General features: G+C 42.9%; 1 protein-coding gene across 4 annotated transcripts in view; it reads left to right on the plus strand.

The window, feature by feature from the left end:
- Positions 1-22,669, plus strand: part of thsd7ba (thrombospondin, type I, domain containing 7Ba) — a 148,353-nt gene that overhangs the window by 4,269 nt on the left and 121,415 nt on the right. For 3 of the 4 annotated variants that reach the window (XM_028991647.1, XM_028991650.1, XM_028991649.1), the window contains exon 1: positions 10,898-11,097. The exons of the other annotated variant lie outside the window; for it this stretch is intronic. The gene's annotated coding sequence lies outside the window, so the exon portion shown is untranslated. Of the gene's footprint in view, positions 1-10,897; positions 11,098-22,669 lie in introns of those variants that run through there. 4 annotated transcript variants of the gene reach the window in all.

The raw sequence follows: 22,669 nt of genomic DNA on the forward strand, positions 1-22,669 counted from the left end.
TCAAGTGGCTTTTGATGATGACAATAGTAAACAAAGCCGCCACGAAAGTAGAAAGAGGCGACTGAAAAAAACATATTCATCAAACACACCTCCCTTCCTCCCGATACAACAAATACTAAATACGTTTCTTACATTGGATTCTACAAAATGGCTCCATCTCAGTCTCCATAACCACCACAGAGTGGGTGAGGCGAAACTTTTGACTGGTAGTGTACGGACAAGGGAATGGGTGTGTCATATGGTTGTAATTAATGAGTGGCTGATTGGTCCACAGCTATTTAAAACCCAAGGCAATGTTCACTTGACTTGCTCTTTTATTAGACCCCTTTGTAGAGGTGCTCTGTTTTTAACGCCTTGCCTCAATAAGTCTGGTGGCTACACCCTCTGATTAATGACACGCCAGCGAAATTAAAGTCTGCGTACAAGGGTGCCATTGCACCCGAGCGAGCCACACGTGACCTCCGTCTAAACGACCGGCTTCGATTGTTTTGCTGCCACCCATGCGGGTGGGTCCACTGGCTGCATGTCTGCACCTGTTCCAACAACTGTTAATAATTTTATCCTTTCTTATCGTGCCTCCCTATCGGTGATTACACAACTCTTAACCTTGTCTGTCAGCCTACGGGGCAGAAGAGGGCTGTCTAAATGTAAATAAGTGAGGCGTCTTCGCTGCGGCTCATTCTGTGGCTGGGCTATAATGGATAACTGTGCCAAGTCTGTAATTACTCACTGTCTCTCCGGTGCACTGTTTTCATTACTCCCCTTAGGATGTGTCAGAGTCAAGGCAAGGTGTCTTTGGATATCTCCCTTTGTCTGGGCCTGTGAATTTCCTTTCGAAACTGGTCTCTGGCCTCATCCCACAGAGTTCGAAGGAGGCCATCTGGCACTTGATTCCAGTGGAGCATTCAGGCCGGGATGCTATGGAATCGCAGAGGGAGATGTCAGTGCGTTATTCCTGCTGCCACTGAGAAGCCCACCTCCACAAGGGCAGCGCACAGAGTTTTCCCTCCTCTGTGCTCCGGCTCCCTTGCCTTAAATCATTCCAAACTTTGATGTGAGATTATTGTGGTATTCAACAAGAGAGTGGCTTGACAGACTCCGAGCCTGGAAATGGGACATTTATTTCGGAATTAATTGCATGTGGCATCGATTCTCAACCTGTATTGGGGCGGCCGAGGTAAAATACACAGGAGATCCCCTCTGTCTGAAGCCACCGTGAATTATTGCCTTCAGTTTGGAGTGCTTTTGAGAATGATTCATGCATCGCATAACAAAAGCAGAGGAAGTCTGTGAAGCTCACAAGATGTCTTTCAAAAACACAGCTCGTCTCCAATGATATTGACAATTAGGTTAAAGAGTCTTGGGTCATTTACAACCTACAATTCAAATCTAAATATTATTACATTAACGGCATTTATCAGACGCCCTTATCCAAAGCGACTTACAATCAGTAGTTACAGGGGACAGTCCCCCTGGAGCAATTTGGGGTTAAGTGTCTTGCTCAGGGACACAATGGTAGTAAGCGGGATTTGAACCTGGGTCTTCTGGTAGGCGAGTGTGTTACCCACTAGGCTACTACCACCCTTAGAACTAGCGTCATCTTACATTATAAGGTATAAACAGAAAAAAATGCTGGTAATAATAATCCAAGTAATAATAATAATAACAATAATAAACCATAACACAAAGTAAAAAGTGCACAATAAAGATTGGAAACAAAATATACACTATTAGGTTAATTGGGGAACAAAGGCCAGTTTTCAATATGGACAATAGATAAATTTTTTACCATAACTACACTACACACACACGTGCCGTAGTTATGATTGATCTGGGCAGTCAGCAGTGGCTTAGAAGCCCCACTCTCAAGGGACATTGTCTACACCAGTATGGGTACAGTGGTGAATTTTTGGTGCGGGGTTTTCCTCAAAGTGGGTGGTCACTTGTTGCACTGTAGCTCACCGACATGGTTCTAACGGATCTTTCACCAGTGAACGTTTTGCCTTGACTGAATCCTCCTTGCACATGAAATGCCACAGAGAATGCATGTGGATTTACAACAGACCACCTGATGGATTCTTGATTAAACCCAAGACTCAGAAACACTTCAGAGGTCTCCCCCTGTACTTGAATAAATGCTTTTGAAATGAAAAAAAAAATTGGTCCCTGATGTCCCTGGGCAAGTGAGAACTGAGAAGACCACCCAATGTGATGGGAAGGAAAACATCTGGAATGCTGACGAAAACATGCAAATCAGATGCAAGATTATATAACTTAATTGAAACTTGAATGCAGTCCCCTCTTGCACTGTAAACAATGCAAGGATTTTGCATTTTCTGTTCATAATTATCCAAAAACTGAACACATTCATCACGTTGTATGGAATTGCACTGGCTTTCCTTGAATTGTTTTATTATGAAATCTGTGGAAAGGGTACTTCATATCCATGCCCGCACAGTATGATAAATTACAGCGATACTCAGGCATCTTCCATTGCTTTAATGAGCAAGAGAATAAAATGAACAATGTTGTCCATCTCCACGCCCGAGTCACATATGCAGCAAACTGGGTGGCTTTAAATTGCAGCAGGAACCTATTTACACCAGTCGTGCCGTACATTCCTCCCTCTGCCAACCCCAAATGAGAAAGAGTGGAGTGCTTCTAGTTGCCAGGCTGGTGCTAAAATTCTGGAAGTGCTGGTAATCAGGCATTCTGGGGCTAATTAAAAGTGCTTTGTGAGTTAGTGCCTCATCAAGCAATTCAAGGCTAGCAAAGAACCAGGGGTTATGATTTAATGAGTGACTGTGGACTAAAATAATATTTATCAGCATTTATGCTGGGACTGTAATCAAAGGTTATTGAATAAGTTTCTATTGTATCAAACAATTCAAATTAAGGATTGCTTTTTCAAGTTGGATTAAGGCCCACTTTCAAAAGGTCACTGGTTTTACTTTTACACAGCTTTTCTCTCTGCTAATTTAGAAGAAATGTGTATGTATTATATTGTATTGTTCCAGATTGAAAATGCCCTGTTTTGACATGTTGCGCTATGATCCATGTCTCATTGAACTACAACATTCTAACTGGTCATTGATGAGAGGAGGGGTTACAAATCCATGGAATTTGTCTTTTTTTTTTTTTTTTTAAGCAGGAGATGAAAAAATATTGGAATTTTAACACGCTATTTTCTGTCGTGACCTTCATGCAGCTGAAGTGCTGACACCATTAAAGCAAATGGAGGCAAAACATATTCTGAAATTCTTACAAAATATTAAAACATTCAGTTATTTGTTCAATATCAATGCCAAAATGTGATTGTGCATGCTAATTTGCTGACAATGATTTCCAACAGCAGAATCCCAATTACGACGGTTGTGTGCCTTAGGAATACAGTAAACCATACATTTTCCTTAATGTGTGTTTTTTGATGTACAGAACTAAATAGAAGAGTGGAACTTCGTTATTACTTGAACTTCTAAACAAATGTTACCTTTCCTATTGGTAGCCCCATCATGCCTTCTTTCTTCTTGCCTTTTTCTGTAGTCTTTCCTCAGATTTATGTCAATTTCTGTGCACATTTTTCCCATTCTCTGGGAACTTCTCATGAAATGTATTTTATGTATGCGTGGTGTGCCGCGGGCAGGTGCTCAAAACAAATGTATGGAAATGAGGCAATAAGATCACAATGTTAATTACAAATGAAAAAATGTGACTAAACATAGATTCCTGAACTGAAATAAACACCCTGTACTGCACGCTGCTACAGTAGCAACACAATTCAGTTTGTCAACCTCAGCAATCTGTGGACGTCTGTCGCCCACGGTTCAGCTGAGAGCTTGCAATTGGCTAAATGACCTCATCACAATTTGGGTCTCTGATTAAATATGATCGGCCGCAGGTAGTTATTCACACATTGGGCTCATTTGCCTTTAATTAAAGGCGCATGGCATTTTGTGCTTAAATCAGAGATCGGAGCCACCAGTGGACCATTGCCTTTCCTTGTCAATGCGGCTGAAGCTAAACCACCTGGAGCCTCGCGTTTCTGTGGTTAATGAAACAGTCATTGATTGTGATTGGAGGGTTGGAGACAAATTAGCCATTTAACCCTGTAGAGCTCAACCCATGACCCTGAGGCTTCAGAACCTGCCGGATATCGGTCTGGTTTGGGGTGGCTAGTTGATTGAGTGTTACGACGGATAAAGTTTAAAGCTCTTGGCCAAGAAACTTCCATTTTGATCTGTGTTGCAAAGATAACCCATTTGAATTTTCATCAGTCCTCTGAACGTTCACTGGAGATAAGGCCGTCTGCTCTGCCATGCTGTTAATTAATCTGAGGAACGTCACGGAGTAAGTGATTTGTCTAACATTTAATTGGCCGATAAGCTATCTACTCACAATAGCGCATGTGTAATTATGGCAATTTTCCACCTCAATTAGACACCGACGTTAACTTTTCAACCCATCCCAACTCTGAAGGTGAGGAACTGTAAATATTTGAGACGAGCAAATCTCATCTTGCGAATGACCAGGTTTTAGATTGTGGTGTGTGTGTGTGTGCGATGCAGAAAATTCCATTACGGTCACTTTTCACTTAACTCACCCACATTACACAACAGCATGGAGGACACGGGAGCTTCTCGTTTCACTGCCTGCTGCGACGTTGACTAGGAAGTATGGCAGCATGTTGCTGTGAAGTCAGGCGGGCTGGAGGACACGTTGCTGTACTGAATGGCAGACTGTCCCTTCGCATGGAGCGCGTCAGATTCGCTCGGTGAGTCAGACGCATTTAATTGTGGCTAAAAATAAGCCGGGTTTGACAGAAACAAGGGCCGAGCGCAGGCATTGTTTACTAAAACTGACAACGTACTGCTACTGTACAGCTGAAACGGACTCACTCCCACTGTAGCTGCGTGTGCTTTTTGTACAGAAGTTACGTGATGTCCCCATCCTTTCAGATGCCTGTGCCATCGCCATATATATATTTTTTTTTCGCATGGATAATTAGACAAAATTGGTTGCGGGTGGGTGAAGGGGGGCAGAAATTGTCACACTGCAAGCTTTTTTAATCCAGCTGTTAATGAGAGCTGAAAATTGATGATGGCTGTGGACCCAGAGGCCTGCATTAGCCCTGTTTCAGAAAAACTGGCAGGCTGAGAACTTCTCTAAAGAACAACATTTACAGATCATTACACAGAGTGTGTTTTTAGGCACAAAAAAAAATGTCAATATGTTTTGGAAGACTGAGTCTCATATTTACATTGTGCAGACACCCTGTTAGGATCCAAACTCTACTTCACCTTTGTATCTTCAGCATCACCGATTTATCTGCCTTCAGAGCCCTGCTGGGCTTCCACTTCTGTGCACCATGCAGGTGTAACAAGACATCACAACTTTTCTTTAACCTGTTCTGTCAAACTGTCTTCATTTCTAAGCAATTTATAATTTTTTTTTTCTTTTTTGGAAGAGCAACAATTGCTCTTCAAATTAGGAAGGGTGACATTTTCAATCATTGGCTGACTTAAAGGCTGAGTCAAAGTGCAGTACCTATGTCTACATTTACATTTACAGCATTTATCAGATATTCTTATCCCGAACGCCTTACAATCAGTAGTTACAGGGACAGTCCCCCTGGAGACACTCAGGCTTAAGGGTCTTGCTCAGAGACACAATGGTACTAAGTGGGGTTTGAACCCATAGGCGAGTGAGTTGCCCACTAGGAGATATTGTTGTGTCTTTGCTGTACTCTTGGTTTTGTTTGGTAGATGCACTATCTTTTGGTCCCGCTTTCTGCTTTCATACTGCACATAAACACAGAAAAGTCAGTTAGTGGCCTGGGCAATTTTTAGGTTTGGTTCCTCGTTGGTGTGCTTCTCCCACTGGATTGGGGTTTGGGGGCGGCGCGCCCTAGCTTCAGTAAACAAACTCTCTCCAATCCTCCCTTCATGATAGAGCCGCTGCAGCAATGTGCGCGGGTTTATCCAAACCAGCCAACCAAATGACTCGAGGCGTCCACCAGGGACGGAGAAGAGAAGCACAGCTGTATAATGCAAGGCTGCTGCACTAAACCTCCTGTGCTTTCGGGCTGCCCCGATGTTGTTTATTTGTCATATTAAATAAATAGTGAATTCGCTAAGCATTCCAGTGCTGCCCCAGTCCATATTTTCCATTGAAAATTACAGACCGACTTCATCACATAACCATCTGCAAGCTCAGCCCTTCAGAAGCTGACACCGTTAGAAAGCAGCTTCGTTAAAATAATTATTGCTATTAAATTAGCGCTCTTGTATATTCAAGTTATTCTGTTTGAACTTTGGGCTGTAGCCTTTGATACTTGATAAAGGAAAAATGATTATGCAATATTTCACAGAATGTTAGTTGTCATATGTATATTTTATGTTCCCCCTATAATGATGAGCTCACAATACAGTTGTTTCTATGATCATCTGTACATTTCAGAATAAAAAAATGTATGAACTCCACGAAGGTTAATATATATATATACAGCTAGACAAATTCTGATGCATTAAAGGGCAGGGTGTGAAATCTGAAGGGGCAAACACACAGAAGGCGGTATTAGTCTCTCTGATCGTGGTAAGGAGCTCAAAGGAGCCATTAATCTGAGAGTTTAAGGTGGTGTGTTGGAGGTCTTTAAAAAAATTAACACAGTTCCTTAAGACACAAGACTTGAACACCCCTGTTCATTAAGTCTGGTTTCAAAGTATGATAAGGACTCGTTACGTACCTCAACCTTCATGGATTCCCACAGAGCAATGCCCCCCGTCTGATGTGAGCACAGCTCTTCTGATTGGTTTTACTCACTATTTAAGGTTTGATTAAGCAAATTTTACACTTATTCAAGTAGAAACATTAATATCATGTGTTCATAGTTTTTATGCCTTCAGTGAGAATGTACCAATGTAAATGGTCATGAAAATAAAGAAAACACTTACGTTGCAACTTACATTGAAGTAATTTAATTGTAAGAGCTATTTTTAGCTTACTTTAGATTGGACGAAAAAGCAAGGATTGCCACCAAACATTTGTTGCCTGTATATAGACCTGCTGTAATGCTTTGTTAGCATCAACATTAGCTTTGTCCGAAAAAATGCTTATGAATTAAAATGTTTCGCAATGGAAGCGTTTTTGACAAAACATATCGCACCTTATTCTGATATCTGTGCAGAGTCATTAATTTTTCCTAAAGAAGGAAATTTCCGGTAATTTCATGTCTTGGGTTGAGATGGGGGCAGGAAAATTTTCTAATCAGTCCCGAACAGCTTGATGGAATCCTATGGTTGTTCACATTCTGCGGACTTTGGGGTACATCAGAGGCCCAAGTACACGAACTGAAAGGCAAGATTTAAATGATGTGTCCCCTTTAATTGCATTGTTATTCTAAAAAGTGAACTGGGTCAAGTATCCTGGCAGGCTGGATGCCTTTGTGAAAGGCATTATGCGTCTTTGTGTTTTGTAGTCATCCCTCATTACCGCGGTAAGGATCACCTGCGGGCTCGCTGGTTGCCGTATGATAGGCGGATCTCCTGAGGGATGCGTGCGGCATGTCTTCACACCGCAAACACACATATCTTTATTTATTTGAAGCTAGAGACAGAACAAATAGTCTGCCGCGCTTTGCTCTGGATTCGATTGATTTCCTATTCTCACTTTCAAATAAGGCCACGGGTCTACTGCAGTAGGTTCTGTCATCTGAGGCGTGGAAGGCCATTTGCTGTCCTCTGCTTCTAGTGCCTTCAAGACAGCAACTTCCTTTTTTATAGACACATATGGCAATTACATATGTGCATTTTTAGTAACAATGATTTGATCAATATCAGCCAACCATACCAGCTTATTCTACACAGATAATAGGCTTTCCGTCTGATAGTCTGCATGTTATGTGATGCTGTTTATAAATGCTTCTAAGCAAAATTGGCTTTAATTGTGCACGCTGAAATTATTCTGGTATTATGTCCTGTCCTGTAAACTGCCTGCTGTATGGTACAGGCACCAACGCCTTCATGACCGCACTGTAAATATAACACTGCATACTAAAACAGCCACAAAGGCTGTTAATTTGCCCATAAATCCCTACCTGAAGCATTTTCATTCTCTGCAGAAATGGACCTCTCTGCCGGCCGTGGAGGCTCATTGTGTGATCCATTTTGTTAAAGCCCCTGAATCATTCAAGTTCAGTGCCGTCGGTTCGTTAAATGAATCGCCTTTGCCTGCGTGTGCCGTTTGTCAGATGGGCTACTGTAGCTGAGCTGCTGCACAAGACAAATGAAAGGGACATTTTTGTCTTCGGCTGTGAGAATTTCCAATTATAGAATGTTGCAAAAACATCGGTACGAGCCGATGGGTATCGAGCATGAGTGACAGGAGTTCGAGAAGGTTATCACTACTCCTGCCAATTATCACTCTTGGGGTGAGCAAGACACAATGTTGAGATGAAAGAACTACTTCTAACATGGTGCTAATGCATGAACACAGAACTACATCAAGAGAATTGGACTGTTTTATAATGAAGACTTCTACAACTAAAACTTTTCAAAGTGGGCAATTAAATTAAATCAATGAATCTTATTGGGTACAAACAACCTTTTTCAGCGCAGTAGATGCTTGATTTTAGATGCCAGGCTGTTAAGACTTCACTCTCGACAGCCCGTGAACTGTGTGGTGCATGAATCAGGCACGGCCACTTTTGTACCCCTCAGCGTGCTTCTTGGCTCCAGAACGACACAGTAAGGAGTTGGCACCTCGAGTGGGTTTGGAGAGGGGTAAATATGGTGAAGAGCAACATCGGGGACAGATGGAGAAAATTGGCTGATCTTTTCGCACAATTACATATGTATTGCGTTTATTTTCAGTGCTTCGGAGTATGTAGGCATTGATACATTGTGTGTACATTTACAAAGAACATATTGCAGAAAGCCAATTTCTTCCAATTTATTCCACTAAACCATAGATTGAAGTATATATTATCACTAATGGTGGACCTAATTAAAGTTAAAACTAGACGTTTTGCCTTGCAGTGTCAATTCAGTATCAAATGTAATTATTTCACATAAAGTGGCAAATTTAAAGACATTCCCTTGAGGAGTTCATAGGATATTGCTTTCACTAGAAAGTGAGGTCACAAGGACCTTGGCCTTTGACCTTTGGTCACCAAATTTCAATAACTAAACCATTTGTGTGCAAATGAACATTTATGCCAAATCTGAAAAAAGTTCCCCCCAATGTATTCTGGAGATATCATGTTCAGAATGGGATGATGTACAGACAACTAGAAAACACAAATGTCCCTGGCCATGGCTGTATTTCATAAAAGATATAGAACAATCACGTAATACATTGTAAAACCCAGAAATCCAGACGTTTTATCTACACTATTACAAGTCAGGGCCAGAAGCAGGATTTTTTTCCTGGAAGATACCAGCTTGTTGCAGTGTGAAAATTGCATCATATGCACACATTTCCAGATCACATCACCCTAAAGCTTCCAACAACGAGAAACATCGCTGAAAATGACCATGAGCCTCATTACTTTGTACACAGAAAACCTTCAGGCATTAACCTTCTGGCATTAACTATTCAGCTTTCTGCTTCCAACTCGCTATCATCATCAGCGAAGGTTCTTCAGTCTTCGCAAATGTAACAATTGTAACAAATGGAAATGGAAAAACTGTTCAAGTAACATTTGTATTCAAACACAGAAGTGATCTTAATTAAGGACAAGACAAGACGCAGGTTAACACATGGGCTCAGAATTTAAGTTTACATTTACATTTACAGCATTTTTCTCAGACGCCCTTATCCAGAGCGACTTACAATCAGTAGTTACGGAGACACTCAGGGTTATGTGTCTTGCTCAGGGACACAATGGCAGTAAGTGGGATTCGAACCCGGGTCATCTGGTTCATAGGCGAGTGTGTTACCCACTAGGCTACTACCACCCAAGTTGGTGGGTGTGCCAGTCCAACCGGGTGTGACCAGGAACTAGGATTAGACGCTAAATGTAAGCCCTGTTAGATAATTTATGATAGCTTTTATTAATATATATATATATATATATATATTTTTTTTTTTTTTGAATAAAATTTTGAATACATAGCAAAAAATTTCACCCTTCATCACTGTCATTCGTCCCGGGTTTGTCCCTGAAGATGGAAAAAAAGATTTTTTATTAAGCCCGACCCACAGACCCCCATTATACTTCTTTCTTCTGCATTTGCAGTTACTACATTAATAAAAATGTGGTGGCTAAATAATACAGGGGAGCTGTCCGTGGTTCTGTGTTTTTTAAAAGGTTACAGTCACGTCTCGCTCAGGCCTTTTCATCCTGCCCATGTTTACTTGACAAAACAGAAAGACAGAGAGAGAGAGAGAGAGAGAGGAAGAGAAAAGGTAGGAATGACCCTGAGAAACCTGAAATCAGGGCCGTGATCAATCCAGGGGCCAAACTGCAGCGCGCTCTGAAAAGAACAGCAGCGCTGGGAGAATGTTAAGGAATTCTGCACGGAAGAGGGGATAAAGGAGGGGGCGGAAGGGTCTAAAACAAATCGAGGGAAACGGGGACTAATGGGAGGGGTCGTGCAGAATCCCACTGTAGGAGAATGGGGATAGAAAGCGAGAGATGAAAAGAGACCAAAAAGGAAACGCAAAAGGAATGGAGCGGTGTGAAAAGGAAGAAGAGATCAGTGTGTGTGTGTGTGTGTGTGTTGGGTAAGGGGAGGGGGCTTTCTTAGAGGCAGTGGGACTGGCTAAATAGGCATCATCCCTCTTAGCCAATGAGTTTAGCGAGAGCAGCAGATGTCACTCGGCTGCAAAGTACCACCTCCGAGAGCCGGAGCATCTCTCACCAAAAAAAAAAAAAAAAAAAAAAAAAAAAAGAGGAGTGCAATGAGCGCCACGCTGTCACATCGGCAGCCGCCGTCCCCTCCTTCTCCTCCTTCTCCTCCTTCTCCCTCTCCTCTCACGCCGCTCGCCGCTCCCGCCCCTCTGTCATCCTCCTCTCCCTCTCCGTCTTCCTCTCCGCCAGAAGCCACGGGCGGCGAGCAGCAGCAGCAGCAGCAGCAGCCGAAGGCGTCCGCGTCCCAGGTAGGTGTCCCCTCGCCGCTCGGTCCTCCTCGCGGCCGTTGCCGGGGACGCCGGTGCCGATGCTGATGTAGCCGGGGCTGTTATCTTAAAGAGCGTGGCCGGGTGGAGGATTCTTCCGAAGCAGGGAGGTTATGCAACCTGTCTTCTGGCAAAAAAAGCGACTTTATGGCAACTTTCCCGGGCGCGCGTGGTGGAGGGTGACACATGAATTCTAGGTGACGGAGGGGCTCTAATGAATGAAAGTCTCGGGGTGGATGAGGGAAGGTGGACGTCCAGGTGGAGGGGGTGCTCCCCCAAGCTTTTCTGCTGTAAAATAATGACCCAATCAACTTGAAACTTCATTTTATTCTTTCTTCTTTATTTAAAAAGGGAGACCTCTCAGCGTCAGAGCAGAAATAGAGCAGAGCAGAGCTGTTTTGTCCGGGGTTTGTCCTCAAGATGAAAGGTCCCAGTTGGGGCTTTTTTTTTTTTTTATTGTTCGTGATGTATAATGGAAGGTAGGCTCAGGCTCCTCAATCCCATTATGTGTGTGGTAGACTACAATGTCTGTGCTCTCGTGTGTGTGTGTGTGTGTGTGTGTGTGTGTGTTAGACGGAGCACTCGGAGAGCATTTCTCAGTGCAGACCGCGGTTGTCATTAGTTGTAGCTCCATGTGCATGGAACATTAACGCTGAATATGTGGGGGCCAGGGAGAGGAAAGACAATTAGGCTTCTCCTTGGCTGCTGCCATAGACAAGTGCCTGTTTATCATTATACATCTATGTGTATAATATATTGATTTTTTTTTATTCTTATTATTATGAGAAAAGCTGATCCTTTGACTTCAGTTCTGTCCAGACAAGCATGCGGATGTTGAGAAACCCGGTGTCCAGAGCTTCTGTCCAGTTACCCAGAGCAGATGTGTGTAGGAAGCCTGCATCTCCCCTCTCGCCTCTTGTTTTAATGGGAGTCCGGTGTCAGTATGATTAATATGAGCCTCTGAGCGGACTCAGGTGGAAATAGGGGGAGACCGTAGATAACAAATAAAACCACAGTCGGTCCGTGGGGCTGTGGACTCATTTTCCATTGGTGCCGCACAGATGAATTGGGATATTAAATCCATGGTATAAAGTCGGCTGCAAGTGAAAGTTGTGCTGCATTGAATGGTTTCTGAGGCAGAAACATGCCTGAGAAGTTGGGACATAGAAAACTTTTTTCCTGCATTACTCTAATAATGACTCTGGACCTGGCAACGCCCACAGTGGAACAATTAAAACATGAATCCAGTGAAATGATCACTTTTTCTTTTTCTGATTGTCACCTTATGTGCAGTGCGTGATAATGTAAAAAGTGTTTCAAAAAAACAGATGATGAATGATGTTCCCACGCTCGGAAGGAAATGTTCCTACAGCGTGAAATTGTTCACTGGGTAATGAGGAACACATAAGGACCCTAACTGTCTGATGGGTGTGATATATCATAACTTGTCATAAGCTTTTAAGAACGCATATGGCAACGCCTGCATAGTGAGAGACAGCATTAAACTGTTTCAGGAACTAGGCTTGTGTGGGTCGGTATGTAAGAATCTATAAAGTGGTATAACATTATCTTTTACTATCTCAAACAGTGTTCTTATATTTGGCGTCTAGACAAAAAATAACATATCTGTAGATGGAACCAATTATAATGTGCTGTTCATTAGTCTGGACAAAGTCAATTTTGCTGCTTTTCAGGCGATCTGGGAAAAAAAGAAAAAAGAATCTTGAATCAGAAATCAATCGATGGTGCCCCAGGTGTGAGAGCTGGGCGCATATTCTCAGCCTTGAAGAGCTCGCATAAAGAAGACAGGCTGTTGCGTTTCAGCCAGAGCCGAGATGCGCGGTGAGTCACCTCTCGGGAAGGCTGTCGTCCCCGGCGTGGCCGCCAGTGAGCCCCGCGTCCCGCGCTGTTCGCTGAACCCCAGCTTTTCAGTTGGTGGATGAGACAAGTGTTTGGCGCGCTTGATTGTTCTGCCGGAAAACAATGCAAACGATTCGAGTGAGGTGGATCGAAAGGAGGGGATGGAACAGATGCTGCAATGTTCTTGCTCATGCGACCCCACAGGTCTCCTAAGAAAGCAGAACGTTTTTCTTTTTTTTTCTTAAATGAGCCACTTGTTCCAAGAAGAAATGTCCACAATTAAATTGCAGTCTGTATAGCATGTAGTTCTCAGCTCCGGTCCTATTTTTGGTGAGATTGAAATATAAGGGGATGTCTCTTGAACTTGGCAAGTGTACCGCTTGAAGGTGCCAGGAAAACAGGGTTTCCTCCCCCCCAACCCCTCCCTTGCATTTCCCCGGAGTGCTTGTGCATGATGTCAACACGTATGAGGTTTCGCTTTAGATCTCCATCTGGACCCCCTTGAGGGCGGTGAAGCGCCCGCTTGTCGATTGCACCGTTCGCTCCTGTTGCCATTTGATCTCTACCACTTTTCTAGACATCCTCTTCCCTTCTTGCACCCTCGGCAAAGTTCTGGCAACAGGCGTTTCCCGCTGCTGAACAGATGACATCACAGCTAGGGTGCAAGCCGCCGCCAGGTCCATTAGACGTAATGTGGTGCACGTTGCCATTTTCAGGTCCTCCTCTTTGGCACATGTCTCTTCTAGCTACACTTGCACTGAATATCACAGGCGGGGGGGAAAAAGTAATAATTATTATCATCGTGCACACTCAGCCAGCGCATCACACGCTTGATCCAACCGGAGTTGACCTTTCAAACTCGGCGTGTCAGAATGTGACTGTTCAGGATGATCGAGAATCTTCCGAGTTTATTAGCATGTTGTCTGTGCGTTCTTCTCGAGGCCCTGCAGATTAAAGCCAGAGCCTGAGTCACAACGCGACTGGCGTCACCGTTTCACTCTCGCCTTTCTTTCCTTGCTTTGAACCTTTGCTTGTTGTCAGAAGATGAAAGGTAGAGATGTGCCCCACATGCATACTTAGTCCAAGAAATCATACCGTGAGCTGTGTGGTTAAGGGACAAGTCGCTCTATTTTTTGGCATGCAGTCTGTCTACAATTGTCACTTTTACGACATTTGTAACCCCCATATAGAACAAATTACAAGTTTACGGGAGCTCATACCCACAAGTGTTAACAATTACACATCAAACGAGTGTTAATGCAGTCTCAAATTAATCAAGTGCCACGAAAGATGTAAGAAAGGAGGTGGAATTGCATGGCAATTAAAAGGTGTAGGTTAGACGAACAGTTAGTCAAAGGATCTGGCTGCCTAGAAGGAATTTGTCATTTTTAGCAGCATCCCGAGTTGCCATGCAGTGCTGCACCGTCCCCATAAAAATTTCCTCCCTTCCTCACTTGCCTGTGCTGAAAACTGACCGTGCCTTTTCATTTCCTGTCTCATGACGGAGATGTTTCCATTCGTGGAACTTTAATGCACAGGGCGCAGAAGAGAACATCTTGCTGTATACAGATGGAAACAGCGCAGTGGAAACTGTACCGGTCACAAGGAAGGAAAAATATCAAATATCAATTTGACAATTCAGCCATGACGTCAGGCTTGTATATGAATATATTAGATCTTCGAGAGTCGAATAATAAAATGAACTTGAGCAGCATTTGATATATATTTCTGAAATAAATCAGATTGGGATCGGTTGGAAGCCCTTATGTGGATTGGGTGAGTGTCCAGGAGAGGAGTGTCACTCAGTGGGTGTGGCGGTGGCCGCGGCGACCCGCCAGATGGGCTTTAGTGACTCCCCGATCTCATTACCAACGCTGACACCGGGGCTGTAGAGCTTCCGATACGCATCGCCTCAAGGTCAGCCCGGGCTAAATGATGGAGCGCCAGCATCCCGGCTTCCACGCTTCTCATGCGTGTGTAATCATCATTCGGCAAGCGACCGTGCGGCAAAGCCCACATGTCCGCATGTTTGAGACCTGCCGTTTCAATTACCTCGGCCTCCTGTTGGGATGCTAATGTCATCGGCTTAGGTCCGCCGCCGCCTCTCTTGGGTTTGTTTGAAGTTCCTGCCACACTTGCGGCTAAAACCTCCAACCTGGCAACACCGCCGCCCCAGCAAGTGAGTGATGCTCAAACCTGTCAGAGGTCCCTCGCCCTCCCTCAACCTCCATTAGCTCTGGATCACAGAGGAAGGTCTTTCAACAAGTCCCTCACTGCATGAGAGGTAATAATATTAGATAAGGGATGTGGGGAGGTGGCCGATCCCTTTCAGTCACGTTTGCCTGGTAATTAGTTTTCAGTGTTTAATGACTATTAATTTCATGTTGTCGCTGAGGGGATGGGGTAAGTAGCGTTAGGTGTGGCAGAACTCATGATAAGTTAAATGAGGAAGAACACAAAGTCTTTGTCGTCCTCTTGGTTGACGCCAGGTAGTGTGGGTTCTGTCATGATCCGGTCCGAAAGGGGTCCGGGATCCGGACCGGAGTTTCACTGTTGCCCTGCGTAATGTCACCTGTGTCAGTTGTATAAAGCTGCCCTGTTCATTTATGTTCGCCGTCAGGTCTTTGAAGTTCTGTTCCATGTTCACCAGTGTCTCGGATGTCTCCCCTGTCTTGTGCTTCACCACCATTAAACCCCGGTTTCGTGATGTCAGCGATTGCGTCCTTCCTTCCTCGTCTCCTTGTCACCTCTGCGTCCTCTTCTCCGTTCACCTGCCTCGTCATGCCTGCATGGTCGTGACAGGTTCCTTGAGATTTTTTTTTTTTTTTTTTTCCCTACAAAACTCACTTTGATGGTGCACTTCTCCGAAACTACTGAGCCCAGGATGTTCAAACTTTCCAGCCATATTTAGTCAGCACAAGGGATCTCAGTTTCACTTACATTCCCACTCATAAATCATGCATAGTGGCTAATCAGCAAGACGCTTTCTTTGAAGTTTCCAAGTTACGTAACACCTGTCTCAGCCATTCATATCATTAAGGCAATATTTTATTGATGCCTTTATAGTGATATAATCATTTTATAAGGTTGCGAATGCACTATGAAGCTGTTACACAGTCCTCACAGACTGCATTGCATCAGGAAAGGATTTTCATGACATAATTGTTTAGACCTTATTTCTGTTTTAATTATTGATTTTTCTAAGACTGTAACTGATTCCTTAAAGGATCTGGCAAGACAATTTTGGCTTAAAATCTTGTGGTCTGAACCTTATCTTACATCAGCTACAAAAAGGTAATACAAGACAATAAAACGGCAAAAGGAAATAAAGTAGATATGTTTTACTGAAAGGCCACAGCTTTTTTCCAAGTGCGTTTTAATATTATTTGTTTTAGTATACGATGCAGAAAATGCATGAGTGTTTTTTTTTTTGCATGAGTGTCCTCAGGTTGTTAGTGCGAGTTTTGGCTTTTCTGCCACCCCACAAGGCTTTTTAAAATCCTATTTTTTCAGACACTTGAGTTTCATCACTAAAGATCTGTCAAGAAAGTCACAATATGAATTTTTATATTTTAATCGTATCAAAGCAATTTCCAAAGGGTCCTTTTCAGCCAACTTGGTGATTGGTATGCGCCGTTTAGACAACGCTGTTGGTTAATTAGTGAGAAGCGGTGCACCAGTGGGTAATGGGTCTTCAGAGATGCTCTGCAAAAGCGAACTGAAGCTGGAAGAGCTGGGAAAGGTCGTGATGGACATTTTGCCAAAACCAATTCTGTGCATCACCCTGAGAAAATTAGGGGGGAAAAAAAAAAAAACTTTGAAACCTACCGGATTCTTTGACTTGATCCAGCAAGTGATGCCAGAAAGGAAAAAAAAAAACCTCGATTTTAGAGAATATTAAGTACAATGTGCAACTCAAGATTATTTTCAAAGATTGGGATGGTTGCCGAAGCAGTGGGTCAGTGATGTCCTAGCAGGTAAGAAATCGAATCCCTGATCGGCAGGTTGCCGGTTCGAATCCGGAGCCACCTAGATGCCACTGAGGAAACACTGCTCCCCGGGTGCCTTTCATGGCTGCCCACTGCTCACTAAGGGTGAGGACCCATTTCAGCATTACCATACCATACCATAGTACTGACCTAGGATCAGTCTTTCTATGTACTTGTTTCTTTTCACTTCATCATTAGTTACTATATGCAAGAAATCCATGGATTTCCATTTTTTCCACATGGTTAAATGAATCTGTAGTCGGACTGAAGTTTTTTCCAACCTCTGATTTATGTTGGTTGTACCTTTTTATTCCTTATCCTTTCATCCCTTAATAACCCTGATTAACCACGCATCTATAATTATAATGAAACAGGTGCACACCCACATGCACAGATGTGCACATATTCAGCTACACTTGTGCCTCTTGCCCCTTTTCCTACGCCTTCACACACTTCATGTGACCCGAGTTTTCATGAACCGCCCTAGTCCAGCCAGTAAAATCCCCCAGTTTTATGCCACCCTTCTGAAGCTCCTAATCCCCGTCATGTGACAGGGTGTTTGTGTCCCGCTTTGCATCTGTGCTGGAAGGCATGCAGCTTGTAAGACGTGTGAAAGTGAGTACTTTCCAGATCTCTCTGACTTCGTCCTATGACTTGACCCGTGTTTTGTTAAACTTGAAAGAAAACTCGCCGGCTGTGTTTAGATGCCCTTACATCTAACGGTAATCTATGTATTTCTGTATTCATTTAACACGCGGCGTCAGGGGGCCGAGGCTGTTCGTCTTATCTTTGACAAGGGTGACCGCGCGGCTTTCCCTGTTCTGGTTTTAGACATGGCTGCAGCACCTTCTTTTCAAAGCCCTCCGAAGCCCTTTACCAAATATAGATAAGAGAGCAGGATGTTGGAGTCAGGAGTCCCTGTATGTGCTTTTGTGGGAATAATTCAGCTTTTTTTTTTGTGCGGTAGATGTGCAGGTCCTCGTGAGATACCCGGGATCAACTGCTGCGAGGAACATTTGTTTATGGCGATTGCATTAGGCTTTGCGCTTCCAGACCAGTTTAATATCAGTCTGATCAGTCGTTGCTGGCCGGTGAGTTGCCTGTTTAAAATACACCATACTATTCCGAACAGGAGAGGCTCCCCTGGTAGTTCATTATTTCATCAGAATAAACCCAGAAGCAGCCTGCGTGATGGATCTCGCTGTCCTCCTTAACATTTGCCGGCGCCACTACATGCAGTTCGGCGGCTTCTTTGCATCTAATTAATGGCAGACTGGCTGTCTCCAAACAACGAGATAATGGCATCTTGCTGTCTTCAGTGTAGCTTTGTGCTTCTCTCTCTCTCTTTTATTATTATTATTTTTTATTATTTTATTTGCCTGGATAGAAAAATGCCGGACTGTTATGGTTATAACCAAATGCAACCCGCCGTTGTGTCCTCTGCACAATAGACGTGTCAGAAAGCTGAAGCTGCTGTTAAATTGTCGTCTTACGTATTAGAGGTGTGAACCTTCCTCGTCTCACAATTCGATTCGCAACTATCAACGCATCACGATGCATTACGTTATCAAAAAAAGTCACTGTGATGAAAGTTAAAGCCTCGTTCCCAGGGACGTTGAAGAGTGACAGGCGGTAAACAGCGTCGAGCGAACACCAGTGAAACGAACGCAGCTACAGAGCGCAACAAAATTCAGAGCTCGTTTATTTTAAACATCCGTGTGGACGAGGCTGAACTGTACTCGGATCAGGCAGCCACAATCACTACCAAAACTACCTTTTTAACTAGAATTTTTATTATCACCAAGTAATGTCATTATAACATAATCAATAATGTTCTGCGCTGCATCGATGCAGAATCGTCCATGTCTGCATCACTATGCATCAATTATGAGCTATTATGGATACATACACCTCAGAATGTATCCATGTGGCTGCTATGAAACAGTAACACATTGTCAGGGTCAAAGGGTTAAAGCATTAGTCAATATTAGAAACTGCAGGCACTTATTTTCACACAATTTTTTTCATTTTAAATTCACATTTCTGCAGGTGTCCTCTGCTAAAAAAAAAAGGAATTTGTGTTGAAATAATTAATCAAGTGCTTAAGTAACACTTGGCAGTGCTGCCTTCAGTGGGTGAGACTCATTTAAATGCACTGTCTCCCCAATTGTCAAATATTCTCTCAATAGTAACTAAATAGTTTTTTAAAATTAAATCTTCACCCGTTTTGTAAAGGCCTAAATGTGTAAAAAAAAAAAACATGAATCAAAATCAGCCGCTAGATTCATGGTGACTCCAGGAACGTCCCTACTGGTTTCCATTAGAGACTTTCACCACCACCAGCATTTTTGCATGAATCATAATGTCATTTCTGTGCTTTTACTCACAAATAACAAGAAAAGATCATTTAACGTACCGTGCAAAACTAACAATTTGTTTTTTTTTTTTTTTTTTTTTACAAATACTTGAAAATGAGGCCACATCCAGGGAATGGTGCATCATACTGCTGCCCACCTCTGCCTCCACTGTCATTTTACAGAAACTGACTGCAGCATGCGGTTCCATGATGTCAGGTTCCTTCTGCCAGGTGTAGATAGCCGCCTGTGTTTTTCTTTTAAACCCCCAAAAAATAACGAGCCCATGATTACTCTGACTGCACTCAGGTACAGTACCTGCTCAATGAAGCCCTTGACTCGACACTCCCACAATGCTCATGTTCTTGAAATTTCTTCCAGCTGCTTCAGTGCCCTCCAAGTGTTCCTGGGATTAATTATAGCCGAGTACGGGTATAGCAGGAAACTCGTGTAACCAGCCACGCAGAATGTCTTTCCAATCTCTCTTGCTATTTCAGGAGGACTTTTTTTTTTTTTTTTTTTTTTTAATGAAAGCCCTCACCATACAAAGCCTTGAACTTCTTCCGCTCCTAAGCACTTTCTGATCTCATTTCCAAGACCCTGTTAAAACTCGGAAGGCTTTTGTTTAGATACGTATCAGTCACCGACTAAAGGACTAGAGCGGCAAGAACTTTTTTTTTGTCTTCTGTTCGTCAGCCTCTGCATCTCAAAGGCAGGCGGCCTGAGAATGGTTTGAATTTTATGAGCCGTGTTCGAATTCCCTTAATATTACTTTTACGCCCACAATGCAATCCGAAACGTTGCCTCATAAACAGATCAAGGTAGACTTTAGAGACGTTCAAAAGCCTCGTAATACAGAGCTCGCTTTTTCTTATCTGCACTTCACCTGTCAGCATGAGGCTAATGGAGACAGCCTTTCAAGCAGCACAGCAAACAATGGCAGGCCAGTGTTATGTCTGTCAATTAAAAGCTAATTAAACAGTGTGGTGTGTGTGTGTGAGGGGGGGGGGGGTGATGATATTGTGCACGGTGATTTGTTTTATGGAGTTTTTGCATTTTTGTCACATTGAAAGAACAACACAGGTTCCCCCTTCTTCCTGCGAGTTCATTTAATCATCGCGCTCGGAATTCTCGACTGCCTCTCTTCAGGCCTGATGATCAGCACAGTGACAACAACAATGCTAATAATTCTATCAGAGCTATGCCAATTACAGTTAAAACAAAGAAAATAGAGCCACAATTGGCCTACACTCAGTTAATCACAATGAAACGAAGGATGCTGTTTCATGCACTGGGAAAAATAAATATTGCAGCATGCCAATAAAACTGGTGCTGAAACCCAGACCTGAGGACACGGGATCAAACTCCTACTTTCATTGGAGGGCCCAGACAATCCAATGTAATGTAAGCCCTCCTCAGAACCTGCTTATAATAAATGTCCAATGGCTTGGCATGACCCCTCCGCAATCCTCGCAGGTCATGAAGCCTGTTCTTATAAGACCATTATGTGGTGTAAAAAAAAAAAACAGATATTGGACAAAAATTCTGCAAAACAGAGTCTGTACATTGTCACTTTTCTCGTTTATAGGTAACATTAACTCTGGATGTAAAACACACATTTTATCAAGAGCAATATTTCTGCAGGTCAATAGTGATTTACTAGTGACCCGGACTGCTGTGTTTATGGTAAATCTGCGAAAATTGGAGGCACAGGTTCTTTTACCTGTTTGGAGGTTTGAATAATGTTCCGCAACAGAACTATGATAAATGGTCCACTTTTCCAGTTTGAATATTGGTGCTATAACTCAGCAAGTCATATTGTAAATGATGTTGTTTTCCATGCACCTTTTACCTTGGAGCAGTAAAGGTCTCTGCGCAGTCCCTGCTGTGACCCATCAGTCAAAAAGTCCATTATCCGTCCAATCAGAGTGGGATCAAGTTTAAAATGACCAATAAGCCTCTCTGCAAAAGCAGAACAGTATAGAATGCAGAAAATATGTCAGTACCTTAAATTCTAGCAAGCACCTCCAAATTCTGGTTCTATCTATCTGAGAATGTTGCTGCTGTCTTGTGTTTTTTATGTGCCATTTTGACATAAGTGCCAGATTACATACAGTACAGGCCAAAAGTTTGGACACACCTTCTCATTCAACGTGTTTTCTTTATTTTCATGACCATTTACATTGGTAGATTCTCACTGAAGGCATTAAAACTGTGAATGAACACGTGGAGTTATGTACTTGTTATGTAAAAAAGGTGAAATAACTAAAAACATATATATATTCTAGTTTCTTTGCTCTGATTACTGCTTTGCACACTCTTGGCATTCTCTCGATGAGCTTCAAGAGGTCGTAACCTGAAATGCTTTTCCAACAGTCTTGAAGGAGTTCCCAGAGGTGTTTAGCACTTGTTGGCCAGGTCTCCACTTTTTGTTAAGTACATAACTCCACATGTGCTCATTCATAGTTTTAATGCCTTCAGTGAGAATCTACCAACGTAAATGGTCATGAAAATAAAGAAAACACACTGAATGAGAAGGTGTCTCCAAACTTTAGGCCTGTACTGTATGTTGAGGAAATGCAAGACATGTTGATGCACATTGAGTGTCTCTGAATTCCGTGACTGCAGATTGCAAAAATTTTACTTACACTACGTTTTTGCGGAAATAGATACAATTCTGGAATCTAGAAATGCTTTGAACTGTGCCCTGGACCGTACCATACACAAATATACATTCATTTATATGATAATGTACTATTTTGCTGGTCTGCTCTTCCTACATCAAGTGATTTCTGGCAAGAAGACATTCTCATTCTGGAGCTGTTTTTTTTTTTTTTTTTTTTTTTTCCACCACTTTGTAGATTTATGACGGAATAATCTCAACTGCAATACAGTTCCCGCGCTATCGTTGGCATCTCAAGGTGCCGCGGCGGGATAGGAAAACTGCACTGCCTATCTCTTTCATTGCATCTATCTTGACATGCGAGGCACAGATTGAGGCGGCTTGTTTTTTGTGTGTGTAATCCTGTCCTTGGCCTAAGGGCCTCATTCATCAAAGGGGCTGAATGCGAAAACCTCTGGTGGCATTATCTTTCAGAATATCAATATCTTCCCCGTCCCGTCCTCATGTTTAAAGTGAAACAGCTGAATGGACAATATCCATCCGGGTTCGGCAAATCTAATATAACAGCGTGAAAATAATGGAAGAGAGATGAAATAAATAAATAAAAAGAAAACTTATAAATGGAAGAAATGACAAAGGGCTTGTGCCGTCTGCATTTGTATTGTCTTAAAGCTCTTGAGGACATGATTTAGTAAGCAGCCCCTCTGGCAGGGTAAATAAATTGTCTC

The sequence above is a fragment of the Denticeps clupeoides genome, chromosome 9 (assembly GCF_900700375.1).
Source record: "Denticeps clupeoides chromosome 9, fDenClu1.1, whole genome shotgun sequence".
Classification (NCBI taxonomy): domain Eukaryota; kingdom Metazoa; phylum Chordata; class Actinopteri; order Clupeiformes; family Denticipitidae; genus Denticeps; species Denticeps clupeoides.